This window comes from Ostrinia nubilalis, chromosome 22 (assembly GCF_963855985.1).
Source record: "Ostrinia nubilalis chromosome 22, ilOstNubi1.1, whole genome shotgun sequence".
NCBI lineage: Eukaryota > Metazoa > Arthropoda > Insecta > Lepidoptera > Crambidae > Ostrinia > Ostrinia nubilalis.
In genome coordinates this window covers 2186215-2198841 of record NC_087109.1, presented here as the reverse complement: position 1 = coordinate 2198841, position 12627 = coordinate 2186215, and positions in this window count along the sequence as shown.

The window sequence follows — 12627 nt, the reverse complement described above, 5'->3', positions numbered from 1 at the left end:
GATGTTGAAACATTTTGTCGTCTTTGTAGCTTTAATGGATCTTATCTCGTTGCTTACTTTGGGGCTATATTCTCGCAAATATGATGAAAGGCAACTAGAACATTTGGAACATAATAATCACAGTACGTGAATCTTTTAAAAATATACATTACCCGCGGCTTCACCCGCTTGAAATTTATTTTGTCACAGATCGTCATAAATTATAGCCTATATATTATTCTGAGTTATAAGAATAATACTGTAAAGTTTCATCAAAATCCGTTGAGTAGTTTTTGCGTAAAAGAGTAACAAACATCCATCCAGACATCCAAAGATCCAAACTTTCGCATTCTTAATACTCGTATTAGTAGGATGTTACAAGTAAGAGGTTCCAAGTCAATGGTTCACCTTAAAGTTAACAGCCAAAATGTCAACCGCATTTTCACAAAAACAAAAGCAAAGTCCTTTCTTAGTTTCAAAGAGCACCTAAATAAGAAGTAGACAAACCCAAAAGTTAGCGAAACTGTAAAGTAGTCTAGTAAACCCGTAAGAATAGAAATAAATAACTCTAGATTTATTGGACGAAACTGCCAATCCCGTCTAGATTTAAAATATGGACTGTGTAGATTTAAGGACATTTAAGTAAGTTACCTCAAGGTGAGCCTTTAAGTAAGCAACAAATAAAATGAATTGAAAATGTTACTTATTATTCTCTGCTGACTATAATGAAAGTTAAAAAATCTCTTGAAGATTTCATAATTTTTTGTCTCCATATCTTCAATTTGAGATTTAGAGACAAAAAAAACTCGGACAGACAGACAGACAGACATATCGAAACTATAAGGGTTCCTTGTCGGGACTACGGAACCCTAAAAATGATAAGTGTTCTGCGAAGAAAGTTATACTTTTTAAGAAAACAAAAAACTCTTCGAATTGATAACCTTCTTTTTTGGAGGTCGACTGAAAGTACTGAAAGCTTGTAAATCTATACTTATAATAAATCTGTAGAGAGGTCAATTCTGTACATGAAATAATGTATTAATAATATATAACTATCAGGGGGTGATTAGTGATCGATACTGATGCCAAAAATGCAATCAGTAAAATTTTTGTCTGTCTGTCTGTCTGTATGTTCCTTATAGAAACAAAAACTACTTGACGGATTTTAACGAAACTTGGTACAATTATCCTTTATACTCCTGGGCAGGTTATAGTATACTTAAGAATTCCCACGGGAACGGGAATTAGCGGGAAAATCCTTTTGTATGAAAAATCTAAACCGCTTAAGTTAGACGCTTGAAATTTGGCATGCAGGTACCTTAGTAAACTTAAAGCTTAGTTACAACAGGATATAGCAAAATTCCCACGGGATCGGGAGTTAGCGGGAAAAAGCATTTGTATGAAAAAATCTAAACCGCGTAAGATAGATGAAGGGGGTAAAACGGGATCCACGCGTACGAAGTCGCGGGCGGCCGCTAGTAAATCGTAAAGGTAAAAAAACCTTAAAAATAATGTATTTCTGTAACCTAAAAACATACCAAAATTGGCTTTATACCTTCATAGAATGAATCACCTACTAAAATCTGTGATGGTTGAATTTTAATTTAACCAATCAAGTCCTCAATGTATGCTTCCAAGTTTCCAGTTTAATTTCACAATACAAATCTCAGTACTACTATTGTGTTAGTATCTATGAGCATACGATAGGTTAATGTATTTACCAACATAAAGTTACTCACTACCGATCAAAATTTAGGCCGGGTTTCCACAGAGGAAGATTATAATATTTCTTCATTTTCATCTCTCCGCTCAGCTTAATTATTTTTTTGTTTACCTAAAATCTTTATTGCATCAACGGGACTATTCCCACTTCTAGTTCCCACCACTGCAACTCCTGTGTAGCCAGGATCTGCAGCTTGATCGCCAATAAAAACCCAAGAGGTCAAGTTTGTCCCAGCCCAGGGGAATGTTAAACGAAACTAAAGAATATAGAAGGACTTCGAAGTAAAGATTCGACTTATCCAGTGCAAAATGACAGGATTGTGCCGATAGAATGTAGGTACAAAGAGTGAACTCAATGCGAAAAGCATTCGCACCAGCCAATTTTAGGGCCATGCAGAAGACTGTAAGTACGTACGAAAATCTGAATGGCTATTCAAAACCTCTCCTATACGCTTTGGTGGAAACCAAGTCTTACTGCCAATACAAGTAACTTAAAAACTTAACCTAGCCCCTAGACTACAAGTTTAGCCCGTCCCTAGAGACACGTGTTGCCTAGTTTGTAGACAGCATACTCTAGGTCTAGAATGTTTAGAATTACTAAGCACACCAGAATTCGTGAAATTTCTTACACGGCCCCGTAAATTATTAAATTCAGCAAGGAGTTGGTTGAAGTTGTTGAGGATTACACGATAGTATGCACATTCTTCAGACACCATTTGGTTACCAAAATCTAGTTAGTTTAGTCTTAGATCTTAATTTATCCATTATTTGAACACACAGTTAAAAGTAATTATAGCATCATATTACGTAGGTACTTTAATTAAAACTCTCCGTACATATAAATGCGAAAGTAAGTCTCTCTGTCCATTTCTCCTCTATAGAGATAGTTTGAAAACCAGGGAAAAATATAGGATGATTTTTATCCAGGTTTTTGGAGGTGCCAAACTGCGAAAAATGGCGGAGGAAATACATGATTAAGCATTAATTATATTTTGTTTCTATTATTATTATTCAGACAGTTAAAATACTGCTCAGTATTAATTACACCACCGTTTTTACATACATAGTTTATTGTCTTTACAATGCAAATGGGTGAAGAATACACGTGCGTGCGTCAATGCTCGCTCGTGATTGTCCTGTCGATTAGATATCTCAGGAGGTGTAGTCGCGCTTGTTTTGTTTTCGATGCAAACTCGCGGAGATGAACAGGCCTGGTATTACATATTTATACCTTTAAGGCGATTAGAGTCCTCAATCCGCGTCAAATGGGCATTTTGTAAAGCCTACTCCTCTTTTACTATTGGACAAAAATAGTTGAAAAAAATATAATAATATGTTATACAACAGTTCAAGAACTACATTTGTGACGTTTGAATTTTCGCTATGTCTCTTTGTTTTGGATTAAAAAAATAAATACGGGACATCGATTTTTTACTTAAATTCCCTACTCCTCCAAAACGGCTATGTTAATTTAAAAGATTTTTGCACGAATAGATTAGGAATTCTTTAATCTTTAAATGACACGTTGCGTTTTTCAATCGAATATTACTTTCATTCATAAATTTTACTTTTGATAAATTCCGAACGTTTTGCTGTTGAGGGGGCCTTCGCGGGGTGCGGGCGGCAGTCGGCCGCTGGCCTTCAGACGGGGAGGTTGTGTCACTCGCTGCAAACTGACATTAGCGATCAAAATGAATTTTTTCTTTGGCTGAGTTGCACCACCTGACGTGACCTAACTTTGACCGTAGCTTTGGCGATAAGCGGTGTTTTTTTGTATGGAGTTTGACAGATTTTTGACTTTTGTCACATTTAAAATAAGATGGTGCAACCTAGTCTTTGTTTGACAATAGTTTTTATGTCAGAGTTGTTCATAGAGCACGTTCAGTCAGACGATACGATTGAATTAAGGCATGCTCGGACGCTATTATCTACCTAAATAGAATCTATTAGTGTAAAAAAATCGACTCCAAAAAAAACGCCACTAGATAAGTAAAAGTTGAAAACATATTCCGTTATTTATTTACTAGGCCTTTGCAATCAGTATCCAAATTAGGAGCGAGTCAGAATCAGTAACTTAATCGATTTACGTGAAGAAAACAATTTATATTTTTCATACTTAGGCTCGGCGCAAATGGGCCATTTAGAATTAGATTTTCAATGTTTCTTCGCGATAATACCACAGTTAAAAAAAAATAAGATAAAGTGGTATTGATAAATTGTTCTATAGAGCTTATTAAAAATGTGGATACTGATTACAAATGCCCGTATATCATGATTGATATTTTCGGAGTCGGTGACAGCCTACCTTTTGGTGATTTGTTTTGGAGTTGGTTTTAAATTTTGGTGAAAATTAATTTCGGCTGAAACGAACGAACGAACGAAAATTAATTTATTTCATGCCTTTAGTAGACTATAGGTACTCAATAGACCTTGTTGTTGCCACTGAAGGTGCATAGGTACACAGTACATTGATACCATATTTTTCATGTTAAGTGCAAATAAACTTCCCTAAATTACCTAACCATGAAACGTACCTATAGGCTATAATAATTAAAAAGTTTCGTCGATAAAAACTGAAATCCTCTTATAAGATGATGAATTTGGGGAGCATGTCATGAAACTAAAATTATTAGCATACAAAAACTTGTTTTAAAAAAAGGTTTTTTCTTTTAATTTATTTTTTTATTTATGATGCGGAATTTGCTGCGGCGTAGTAGCAAAGATTTTTCGTTATGTTCGTTCGTTCGTTCGTTTCAGCGAAATGACGTCCACTGCTGGACAAAGTTATGTAGCTCGTAATAATTTCGAAGAATAGGGATGTTTCCTGGGTAAAGCAAGAGTTTGAATTAGTCCGTCGGTCAACTTACCAAAAAAATACTTTAAATGTATTTTTCACTTTTTTAAACTTATGAAAATTTAAAGAGATAAAGCGCGCCAAAGTTCAGAAGAGGCCCATGACATTAAGGCGTGCTTAAAATTGTTGCGATTTGTGACGTCACGCGGAATTTCATCGCATCATAACTTCGTAATTACTTGTTTGTTGACAAATAAAAATATCAATATTTTTTAATAGTGTAATTGACGGACTAAAAGTGTTTTTTTTAATAAACTAGCCTATTCCTACGGCCACATTCCAGCTCCATCATCAGACCCTGTTAGCCTTTGAGAATTGAAGTAGGTAGGTAGGTACTCGTGATTTTTAAAGTATACATAATATTACTTACTTATATTTATATAAATAAATACAAATCAAACGAGCCTAAACTCGATGGAATCGTTTAATCCCGGAGTTGCTATGGGGCCACTGGCATTCCAGCTCTATCATCAGATCGACTCCATGTCATCGCAATATTGCATTGTCATCCGAATTACATGTATATCCAAAATTTTAACTCAATCAGTTGTTGAAGGATTTCTAATAAAAAGACGAGATTAAGCACATTTTCAGTTTATCCTTCATAAGTGACACAAAGAGAATGACAATAGACAAAAGAAGAAACATTTGCTTTTTTAAACCATAGACAATACTACTATGTGTTCCAATTGGGTCAGGAAGTTTGTTTGACCTACAGTTGTCGTCAGGAAGTTTGTCTAAAAATTCAGCTTGCAAGATTCCACCCGAAGTTACCTACATATTATTACATGTTCAAATTTCGAGAACGGCTGAACCGACAAAAACATTAGAAATTTACGAAAAAATTAAAAAAAAAATATCCCGTACAAAATGTTCATGGATTGTGTTATTTTTATTAAATACCTTTACGCCTGAGTTAAATGACACCGACATCAAGGTTCATCAATTCAAGTTTAAAATAATAGGCAGTAATGTCATGAAAAAAGAGCTTCAATTCTGTATCTACCTATGCCCGTGTAATTTTGATCGGTGTCAAATCGGAGTTTTCGTGCGGGGTGCGCGGGTGTTTCGCGCGGCGTGAAGGTCAAACGCCCAAGGTCATTGAGGACTCTAATCGCCTTAAATAAAACCTTTTCATGTCATCAATGTTCATGCATTTTTATTGCCGAATAGCGCCTATGATATCTATAAAAGATGCCAAGGTGCTATTTAAACGTCGTGTTGCCACTCAAGGTTGCCACACACTTTACAGCTACTCCGGTATTTCTGTTTCAGTTTCAAAATACATACTTTAATACACCATTTCCATTTTTACTTTTGTAGTTTTCCGATACAATTGATGTGTATTCCTTTTAGGCAATAACACCGGTGCAGTCCCCAAAAGTCGTAAATATTTTATGATGTTGTATGAATACATGAGAGAACTTATATCGATACAAATGTATGCATTTATACAGTAACCTCTCTCCTGTCTTACTTCTTTTAACCCTCTACGCAAAATATCTGTGGCATCGGAGCTTATAATAAGTAAACAATTGATGCTGTTTTTTTTTTGTTTAAAAGCTGATATGTTTTTATAGATCGTTGGAATTTATGAAAATCTCTTTTTTAATTATTAGGACAATCAACAAGACAATCACGCATAGAAGAAAATGAATTATGTATTATATCTATGCCATTTATGTAGTTGTAAGCTGTTTGTTTTCTGAATAAAACAAAATAAATAAAATAATAGAGGTACCTTTTAATAGACCTAGGTAGGTAATTGAGTAACATTTAAACTTAGTTCTGCTTTTGTCGTTTCAATTTTAAGAACCATTTTAGAATTACTGTATATTATTTTGTTGTGGTGTATCATTTTCACGTTTCAATGAATAGATAATGAATTATTATTTTATGTGTAGGTACTTATACTATTGATGTTTCTAGTAGCTTTCATTTCTAAAACGCAATGCATTTTCGATAAGCTTTCATTTTACGTTAGGTGTGCTCGCTAGCGACTGCGTAAAAAAATGACATTAAGGCGATTACCACACTGCACCGCGCTCCGCCGCGGTACGCGGGACGACGGATTTTAATCATTGTATGCAAGTACCTCAGTTTGTGTAGACAACACACTGAAAACGCGTTTGCGCGCGGGATTCGTTATAATAATATTTTATGTCGCCACGCGGACCGCGGCGGAGCGCGGTGCAGTGTGATAATCGCCTAAATGTATGACATATTGCGCAGCGCCCCTAGCGGTTACTTTCATGAAATCTTCATAGATTTTTCTGACGTACTCGCTAGCGAGCACACCTAACGTAAACTCATGGTAAGCACACTGAAGGGTTAAAGGAAAAAGACCAAAAACTGGATACAGTTTTAAATTAATAACTTAATAAACATTAAATTCAAAACAACGAGACGAGTTTCTGAATTATACTTGTGATTCAGTTTAATTAATAAATGACACTGCATTCGTACGGGACTTGATTGAACTCATAGCTCAAACAATTAATTACGAATCGTGTAATTACAGGTTATGTCTCTGAACTTTAGCTTAAAAAGATAATTACGAATAACAAAATTACAAGTACACCCTGTAATCCCCTAAAAAGGAGGCTGACAATAGTGACTGAGTTTCTTGCGCTGCTTCTTCGCAGCACTGGCCCATTTATTGTCCCGAAGCAGAGGTAGGGTTAATTCTGGGACGTGTAAAAGTTCTTTTTAAAAGCCTAAGTACTTGCAAAAAATAAAACGAGTTTTATGAGTAGTTAAAAATACGTATTTATAAATAAATAAATAAATATCCTTGGACATTTTACACTGTGCCTCTAGTCCCAAACTAAGCCAAGCTTGTACTATGGGTACTAGACAACCACTATTTTGGCACACTTACCTATTTATTGTTATTATTGTACTTGAGAAAAAAATAAAACAGTTACATTCGTACCAGAGAACCCACCAAAGAACCATTACCATGCAGCAAACACTATAAAACCGACTTGGCGAGAGAAAAGCATAATAAGGGGTAGTTTCAAACCGCACTGCACACTTTACTTCGCTTTTGCATCCGCTGAAAACCAGCGTCGGGGCACGCGTGGCTCGATTAATGCTGAGCGGGGGCATTTTTGGCACAAAAATATGCGTGTATAGTTTTAAGTCCCTTTGTTCTGTTTTTTATTTTCTTTTTGTGTCAAATAAAGTTTTTCTTATTCTTATTCTTCGTTTCAGCCAAATGACGTCCACTGCTGAACAATTAAAGGCGACACTTGTTTTTCTAATATCAGGACTCTTCCAACCTTTGAGTCTCCTGTGTAGCCAAGTTCTTTACAGCAACAAATTAACTAAAAGAACATAGGAAGATCCGATAAAAGATATAAGGCACGGACAAACGGAAATAATTTAATAGGAAGATCTATGCTACTAGCAACTTGCAGTTTTATTATTTTCTATATTGTAACTATAGATAATAATAACGGGGCTATTCCCACCTCTCGTTGCCACCGCTGCAACTACTGTGTAACCAGGATCTACAGCTTGACCGCCAACAAAAACTCAACCAGGGAAGGCCAAAGTTGTCCCGGGGTGAGAAATAAAACTGTCCTTGGGCCCGCAATGAAATTAATCAAAAGAACATGGAAGGAGTTCGAAAAAGATGTAAAAGTAGAGACAGCATGGACTAAATTGAGACCTATCATGTGAGCAGCTTGCCAATTGTTTTTAGTAAAATCCTTTAAAAGCTCGGTAATTTTTGCCTGCAGCGTGTTTTTTTTCTATTCCTGTTGCAGAAACTCAGAATTAGATCTGGACCCGTTTTTATATGACACTTGTGTCGACATATTGAGAAATCACTAATAAAATATTTATTTAAATTCCTATCATAGGCAAGCTGAACTCAGCGATGACCTTAATAGCAACTTTTTATTTTGTATTTTCTCGCATACTATTCTTCAAATATGACAAAATGACTTCGTTTTTCGGAACCGCACCTTAAAACTTGGCAATAGCACCGCAGTAACTTTGAATGTAACTGTTCCCGTCGTTAGATTAACTTCGGCGATGCGAACTTTCCCAAAATGTGAAAGTAATAATACTGAAATAAATTCAACATGACATAGATAGTCTGCCTGACATTGGACATCGATGTTATGAAACTTATATAAAATGACCTTAAGATACTGCGTAAGTCAAAAATTGGCTGTGAAAAGTTTTTAACTAAATTCATATTTTATTATAATGTATAATTTCCATGGACATTAAACACTGCACCATTTAGTCCCAAGCTAAGTAAAGCTGGTAATATCGTTTCTTTATTTCTTTCTTTTATGAGTAGGTACCAGTTGACGGAAAACTACGAAAAAACATACATACTCGTACTTAATAATTTGTACATACAAAACACCCAGGCTAATGATTGTATTGTCCTCTAGAACAGGGTTTCCCAATTATTTTTTTCCAAGGAACCCTAATTGATTATACTTTTCCTAGCGGAACACACGTACTACTCCGCCCGCACGCCCTGCCCCTCCCTTGTGCGTAAACAAGTCGGTGCGAGCGAACAACGTCGGTCACGAAACGTGGGATAATATTTTTTACGGAACCCTTGCGGCCTTTCCACGGAACCCCAGGGTTCCGCCGACCACCTTTCGGGAACCGCTGCTCTAGAATCCGGTATGCAAACCACCAGGTTGTTATGTTATTATTTTTAAACACACATAATTACTTAACTTTTAATAAAATTTATCTAAAAATCTTATGCCGCTAAACTTCTTACGCTGTAAGTTTAAAAGTTCAAAATATCTCTAGGACTTTCAGGCTATCATTTGTCTTGGATTTTTATAAAATCTAATCAAGCCTTCTGAGGTATGCCTAAGAATATTTTAACACAGTTACTTGATCCTTCGTCAAAATTGAAGCAGAGGCATTTTGCTTCGTAATTGACTGAGCTTGGAGCTTTTTTGTTCGTCCTTTATCGTTAAAGCTTAGTGTCACACCGGACTGTAAGGTTTTAAAGTCGACTTTATTTTCCTTCGCCTTCTTTAATCGGCTTAGATTGCACGGGCACTCAAAAAAGGATGTAGTAAAGAAACATGATGTATTCAAACATCTTATATGCCTGTCTATAGGCTGTATGTATGTCTAAGTTATGCCGTGCCATGAATTCAAAGTAAAGCATGGATTTAAGTTTTGATTGATAAATTTGAGTATAATCATCAAGCTTATCTCACCATGAATATAGTTCGTAAAAGCGCTTTTCAAAAGCCTAAATATAATATTATAAAATTCAATAAGTTTTATTTAGACTGAGTGTATAGTCGTTTCATGGACAATATACATACTCGTACATTACTTGCCCAAAATTCTAAACTTTATGATTGGTTTTAACATAGGTATCATATTTGTTTCATTTTAAATATCAGTTTTCACCCCGAGTAATCTGAGATCTTAGATTATTTCCTATCAATAAAAATTCCGAAATTTTATTGTGCTGATCCTTTTTTTATGCACAACAAGGCAGTTATTTGACCACAATCGCACCTGATGTTAAGTGGGATGCAGTCTAGGTTGGTACATAATATCTACCCTGTAAGTGCCTATTCACTCTCGCCTTGAAAAGGCCTGGATTATAGTCTTCGGGAAAGACAGCAGCAGGCAGTGAATTCCAGTCCCTAGCTGTTCGCATTATAAAAAAGCTTTTTTTAACTATTTGTAAAGCCTGGTCCGTGAGCACGTAGAATTTTGTACAATGACACCAAGCTACCCATCCGCTCGCGCGTAATTATGTTGCTGTTGCGCTCGCACACTCACTGCGGGCGCCCGTCGCACAGTCGCGACAGCAATATAATTACGCGCGAGCGATAAGGATGGGTAGCTTGGGGTCATTGTACAAAATTCTACGTGCTCACGGACCAGGCTTTAATTGTATTTTTTTCTGTGGCATACTTACTAAAGAGCTTAATATTATCTTACAGTACAGTGTAAGAGGCGGTGCTCCCGTGATTTTCACTCCGTTGTGGCAATTTGTTTTTGCCGCCATCTGTTGAAAGTTTGTCCGGGACAGACAGATAAGCTATCATTAGAATATCTTGACAGAAAAACACTTTGGAATGAAATAGCGGTTTTGTTTCTTTCTTCAGCGATGACTCGATAAGATTTCGCGGCGATTTATTGTAAATTAAAAGGCCTTAAAAATAACTAACTCTGCCCTTGACTTTTTCTTCTTATTTACTTTATTATACCTCCATAAGTCCTACTACGCGACTACGTAGGTCTCTAACGCCCGTATTCACAAACATTACTATGAGGTCTCACAGTACGCGTGAACGCACAGGGTCACACACGAACCAATCACAGAGGTTCAACGATGTGCGTTCGATCTGCTGCTTCACTTAAGCAAGTATCGTTTGTGAATAAGGGTGTTAGAATGATAAATGACTTTCTTCGCTGTAGCATCTATGCTAGCATCCAGCATAGTTTCAAGATATCACCAGTGTGCTAACCATGAGTTTACGATAGGTGTGCTCGCTAGCGAGTACGTCAAAAAAATCTATGAAGATTTTATTTCTTGAAAGTAGCCGCTAGGGGCGCTGTACAATCTGTCTTACATTTTAATGTCATTGTTTTACGTACTCGCTAGCGAGGATACCTACAGTAGGCGCGCGAGTTCATGTTCATCGGGGCCTTACTTACTTACTTATTTACTTATACTTATACTTACTTATAAGTTGCAAAAAATATGGAATAAGTAGATAAGGTTGACCTACTTAATTCGTAATAATTATCGATATCGACATTAGCATAATTAGTTAGGTAACAGCACTATCGCATTCCTCGGGATGGACATGAACTCGCGCGCCTACTAACGTAAACTCATGGTAAGCACACTGATATCTAAATTCTTGAAGTCAAGCTCATCCTTAAATGGAGCCAGCTCAGTGCCCAGGGAAATCTACAGATACAGCCTGAACTCCTGAAGAGCAAACGCGAAATTGGAACAAATAGTAAATATATTACAAAGCAAAACATAAAAGTAAGTTCAAGAATCAAAAAGTATAACGTATAAATTCAAAATGTTTATTACAAATCTCTAGTAGATAGAAACGGTTTTCAAGGATACTGCGATAAAAATGCTTTTTAAAAGCCTACTTGCATAAATAAATAAGTTTTTGAGCTATTTTACTCACTCCTAAAATGCAGTGCCCGACAGGGTCCATATTATGTCTATATACATAATACATAGTATACTCCATAATGTAAGTACAAACTTATATTATTTTACCATACCACCATTTGTACCATTATGAATGCAATAAATTAGTGACTAGCGAGCGTTCCTCCCGCGGCTTAGCCTGCGTGGAATTTTGTCTGTCACAGAAAAACTTTATCGCGCACGTCCCTGTTTTAAAAACCAGGATAAAAACTATCCTATGTCCTTTCCCGGGACTCAACCTATCTCTATGCCAAATTTCATCAAAATCGGTTCAGTGGTTTAGGCGTGAAAGTGAGACAGACAGATAGATAGACAGAGTTTAATTTTGCATTTATAATATTAGTATAGATTGATACCTACAAATGCCTGCAGCCGCATTATTCGTACAATATAAAAAAAACAAATGAAATAAAATGTATCCCAGTATTATCAAAAAAGACGTACAAAACCCGGAAGACTAGAAATAGGCAGGCCTCCCACTCGGTGGATCGACGATCTATACGTCTCGCGAGGCGGCGTCTTTCCGTTCTATACATAGCCAGAACGCAAGGGTGTGAAACTAATCGAGTATAGTTTGGATGTGACTTTTTTTACTAAGCTCCTCCAAACTATACACGACCAGTACGCATACGCTGCGTACTGCTCGCGTATACTTTGTAGTGACTTAGGTCAATTATCTTCCTCCAAAATATACATCGTCAGTACGCATACGGACTAATCATGTATGTATTGTAATAAGTTCGCGATTACAATGTATACGCGAGTACTTAGTTACATGCTCGTCATTTTGACTTATTTACCTCTCTTTCTATTGCATATTAATTCATAACTGCGTGTCTACTTTAAACATTGAATCAATTTCGACACGTGCCATTGT